The sequence below is a fragment of the Neophocaena asiaeorientalis genome, unplaced genomic scaffold (genome assembly GCF_003031525.2).
Source record: "Neophocaena asiaeorientalis asiaeorientalis breed wild unplaced genomic scaffold, Neophocaena_asiaeorientalis_V1.1 scaffold46, whole genome shotgun sequence".
Classification (NCBI taxonomy): domain Eukaryota; kingdom Metazoa; phylum Chordata; class Mammalia; order Artiodactyla; family Phocoenidae; genus Neophocaena; species Neophocaena asiaeorientalis.
Genome location: NW_020175393.1, coordinates 2,049,915 through 2,055,305, shown reverse-complemented (window position 1 = coordinate 2,055,305; position 5,391 = coordinate 2,049,915).

The window sequence follows — 5,391 nt, the reverse complement described above, 5'->3', positions numbered from 1 at the left end:
GATTCATCATTTGCCCAGTGCCCTTGGGCAAAGCACATCACCTCTCTGAACTCAGTCCTCTCATCTGTAAAATGGGACTGATGATGCTAATTCCTGGCTGTTAGTGCTGCAGTTTCCTCACTGAGCTCCTTCAAAGGGGCTGGAATAGAGCAGAGGCCGCGGGAGCCCTCTCCTTCCTCTTGTCTAAAAGAGTGTAGCTGTGCAGTTGGTGGGAATGTAAGTTGGTGCAGCCCCTGTGGAAAACAGCATGGAGGTTCCTCAGAAAACTAAAAATAGAGTTACCATATGACTCAGCAATCCCACTCCTGGGCATATATCTGGACAAAACTATAATTCAAAAAACACATGCACCCCTATGTTCATAGAAGCACTATTCATGATAGACAAGACATGGAAACAACCTAAATGTCCGTCGACAGAGGAATGGATAAAGAAGACGTGGTACATGTATGAAATGAAATACTACTCAGCCATAAGCAGGAAGGAAATAATGCCATTTGCAGCAACATGGGTGCAACTAGAGATTATCATACCAAGTAAGTCAGAAAGAGAAACAAATACCATATGATATCACTTATATGTGGAATCTAAAATATGACACAAATGAACTTATCCATGATACAGAAACAGACTCACGGACATAGAGAACAGACTGGTGGTTGCCAAGGGGGAGGGGGTTGGGGGAGGGACGAAGTGGGAGGTTGGGGTTAGGAGATGTAAGCTTTTATATATAGAATGCATAAACAACAAGGTCCTACTGTGTAGCACAGAGAACTATATTCAATATCCTATGATAAACCATAATGGAAAAGAATATATATAAAAAAAGAATGTAATGACTTCCCTGGTGGTCCAGTGGTTAAGAATCCGCCTTCCAATGCAGGGGACATGGGTTCGACGCCTGGTCAGAGAACTAAGATCCCACATGCCTTGGGCAAGGAAGAGCCAGCCATAATGAAGACCCAGCGCACGCCCCCCCCCAAAAAAAAAGAATGTATCTATGTATATATGTATAACTAAATCACTTCGCTGTCCAGCAGTAATTAGCACAACATTGTAAATCAACTATACTTCAATTAAAAAAAAAAAAGAGTGTAGCTGTGGCTGCTAGCACTTGGGCTTGGTCATCCCCAGCGTGTGAAACAGGGGCACCTCTCTCCACCCACACCCCTCTCCCCCCACTGCACTTCCCAATTTGGAAACAGCTCTTTCCCTGGCGTGCTCTTGCCCCTGTTCTCCACTCTGTCTCCTCAGTCCCCAGTCCTTGGCCCATGGGAGGACGTGGCTGTGCTCTCAGTAAACATATTAGGCCAATAATGATGCCTGTTAGGGATGACTTCTTGCAGTTGAGGAAGCCTTAGCTTGCGCACGCCAGCGCAGGGGGCTGAATCCCAGCGCTCTTTCCGCTCTCTGAGCCTCTGTCTATATACCTCTCAGGGCTGTGATGAGAGTGACAGGAGCAACCTCGTGACAGAGCCAGCCAAACTTGCGCCTGTAATGCCCGCACCGCGGGAGTGAGACGCCGTGCACGTTGCATCGCTGCGATGATTACGCATGGGCCCTCCAACACTTTTTGATTTCATTGGTTTGAGGTGCGGACGGACATCGGAGCTCCCCCAGGTGACTCTAATGTAAGGTAGAGTTGGCAACCAGGGCCAGGCACACAGTGAGAGCACAGTAAACGTTGACCTGGGCGGAGAGAGGCCGGAGCCGGCTGGGAAGGCTGGAGGGTGCAGCTTCATGCGGCTGGCGCGCCCCCTTGCTCCCCTTACGCGTCTCCTATTTGCGCCTCCAGCTCCCTTACTCTGCCTTCCTCTCACCCAGGAATCCAGGACATCCCTCACCTGCCGCCTCCCGTCCGGGGTCAGCCCACTTCCTTCTGGATTTGGGGGTAGTGCCCCCCTCCATCCCTGCTGTCAGCGCAGGTGAGCCCAGCCACGCACGAATCGAGTCGGAGGGGGCGGTAGCCCAGCCTTGGAAACAGCCCTGAAATAGACACCCCCGCCGCCCCCGCTGCCTCCTCCCAGGATCTACTCGAGTGAAAAACAACCCTTTCTATCTGAATGTCTCTCCAGGCGTCGAAGTGGGGAGGCACCGAGTCCTGCTGGCCGCGTAGACCCGGGCCTGGGTCCAGCTATGATGCGCGCACGGACCCTCCCCGGGCGGGCCAGCGCGTGCAGTGAGGGCGCCCGACCACCGGGCGGCGCTGCTGATCCGCGATGGGAGCCTCGCAGCGGCTGGGGCTCCGAGCCGGGCCGATTGGGAAGGGAGAAGGCCAGCGCTGTGGCTCTCCAGTAGGGAGGCTCCTCACGCCCCTTCTCGGTCTGGGGCGTCCCGAGAGGTGATCTCCCCGCATATTGGGGGTGGAGCAGGGCCGAATGGGCTCTTCATCCTGAGGAGGCCGGGGCAGGGGGCTTGTCCAGGCCAGTGATGCACCCTTCTGCGGGAGCTGGCAGGGAGAGAAATGGGGCCACCGTCCCCACTCTCTTGATTCTTCTTTTTGTCTCACGTTTCCCACATGCTTCCTGAGTTCTGAACTTTGGTGGCAGTCGGGGGGAGGAGGTCAGGACTATCTATACATCTAACTCTTAGTCTGTGTGTCCATCGACCTGTCTACCCAGGTGACATTTGTTCCCCACAGGCTCTAAACCAGCTGGATTGAAGAAATGGGAGGTGGGTAAAAAGATCATGCCTCCCAGTCTGGGGAACGCAAAGCAGTGAACTGGATGCCCGGGAATTCTGGATCCAGGTGATAGTTAAGCCGTGCCTTGAAGGTCAGGGAGAGGGTTTCTGGGTGAGAAGGGCAGGTGATTCAGCCACAGAGGTGAGAGGGAGGATGGAGGGCCCAGGGTCACAGGCTGGAGGGAGCCAGGAGCTGCATGCACTATCTCACCCAACCATCCGTAGGGACAACGCTGGGGGATCTCCTCCTGATCCATGAGGAAACTGACAGAGGTCAAGGGACTGGCTGTGGGTCCCCCCTCCCGGTGGTGAGTGTTCAGCTGGGGCTGATGCAGGTGTATGAGGCTCAGGTGGAGAAAGCACCGGCCTTTAACCACAGAGCACCTTAACCGGGCATACAGGGCCAGGGTCAGCCTGCGTCAGCTCGCAGTCCTGAGCACTCTGACACTGGCCTCCCAGGAGCACAGGGGCTCTTTCATGCTCCTGGCTTCTACTCTGTGCCCCCGAGATTTCTCCAGCTCTGCTCTCCTCCCCACTCACACCTTGCTTTTGGGAGGGGGTCTGTCTGCCATCAACCGTGACCTCTGCAGTGTGTGGGAAAAGCCCTTGCCCCTGGTAAGGGGATTCAATTCAGGCTCTACCAGCAGGTAGGGGACACCGGGTGGGGCAGAGTCCATGCTTTAGGAGCCCCACTCCTCCTGTGACCACCAGGGGCTGGGGCCAGAGAAGCCATGGGCCAAGGGGCTAGGGGCTCAGAGCTGGGGCTGTGCAGAATTGGGCCAGGGTCAGAAGTCAGACTGAGCTCTGCAGTGAAACTGCTGTGCAGCCCTGGCCCGGTGGCTCCCCATCTCTGGGCCTCAGTTGCTCCCTGAAGGGGTGGGGCAGATCCCTGAGGTGGGGAGGGCAGAGGGGAGGCCCAGGTGTGGGGATGTAGGGGTGGAGCGGGGTGTGGGGCGCAGATGGGGTGGGATGGGAAGCCCTGGTTCTCTGGGTTGGGTGTGGCCGCCTGTTAGCACACCTGGCTGAGAGGCCCTATCTCCCCACCCAGCCACTGTCCCATCTTGCTTCTGCCTGTCCCCCGCGTATCTTCAGCTGTGGGGCCTCATACCCCACTCCAGCTGGTTGGAGTTCTATTAATATTTCAGTTTGATGAATTAAAGATTCTTTCTCCCCTCCTCCTTCTAATGTCCCAGGTGGGAATTAAAAGCACATCCGATCCGGTCAAACGCCATTAAAATGCAGCCCACGAGGGTAGGAGCTGGCGGGTGTGGGCTTTTCTTTCCCAGCACTGCTTTCTCCTCTTTGGGGGTGTCTGGGTGATGGTTGGTCTTTGTGGGTATGGGAGGCAAGAGAGAGCCGAGGTGGAGGAGCATGAGGGGTGTTTGCCTAAATGCTGCTGCTTTAGAGGGAGCTGCACCCCCTGTGTGTGGGGCCCGGGTTCCGGATAATGAGGATGTGGGGATGGGGCAGGGCAGGGCCCCTGCAACCCCTGCCCCGTGACCTGACCAGGACACCCCCCATGGGGTGTTTTCCGGGTCAGTCCAGCTGTCCCGGCTCTCCCAGGGGGCTGCTGCAGGCACCTAGCAGTGAGGATGAAAGCCTTGGAGTCATCACGGGCGGGATCGATGCTCCTTGAGGCTCCACTAGCAAGAGGTCCTGCGGGGTCCTTCCCAGCTTTCTATCCTGCCAGCTGTCTGGCTCCACTTTAGCAGGGAGCAAATGCTGGGACTTCCTTCCATGCTGTACAGGAGGTTCCTGAGGAGGGCCAAGGCTGGAGTGTGGTGGGGAATGATGGAGGGCCCGCCAGGGATTCCCAGCCTGGCTGTCAGTCAGCCAGCCAGCCAGGCTGTGTGGCCTATGCCCCAACCCAAGGGCCTGGGGCCCGTTTGGAGGACAAGCTAAGGCTCCAGTCATAGGGATCCTTAGACCTGAAAAGCGCTTCTCAGCCCCATCCTTTCCCTTCAACCCTGAAGAGCCCCCAGTGGCAGCAGCACAATGGTGCACGTTTGCTGGTGGAGGGAGCTGAGGCTCAAAGTGGGCGAGGTTCCTGGGACACATGCCCTGTAGAACAGGGTGGGGGGCATGCTGTGGACAGTGTGTGAGGCCGGGGTGCTCCGTGGCGTGTGTGACGATCGGGGAGGTGTGTGGTGGGCATGAAGGAAAGGACGGGTAGGATCTGGAGAAGGCACTGCAGGTGGGGCACGGGGAAGCAAAGACATCCCCTTTCCAGGTCACCCCCCCTACCCCTGTCCCCTTGCCTGGCCTCCTGCAGGCCTCCTCTCTGGGCCAGCTGGACTGCATCCCCTCCTGCCCCGTCACCTGGCTGCTCTCCTGACGCCCAGAGCCCTGCCATCAGCGGAAGGAGCAGGCCTGCCATGAGGCCCAGGGTGGGGCGGGAGGGGCTTTAAAAAGTTAATTGTATTTTGATCTCGGCTGTGACATCCATTCTAATGCTATTGGGCTCACAGCTGACAGCCCCCGACATATGGAGGGAGAGGGATAATAAGTAGTTTTAAATTGCAGCATGGCAAAGAGGCTGGAAAATTCAGTCTTAAGAAAAAAGAGGGAGAAAGAGGAGAAGAGAGAGGAGGAGAGAGTGGAATCAAGGAGGAGGAAGTATCCTTCTCTGGGAGGGGTGGGGCCGGTCATCATTCATTTGTTTAACAAGCCAACCTTTATTGGGTACCTGCTGCATGCCTGGTACAGAGT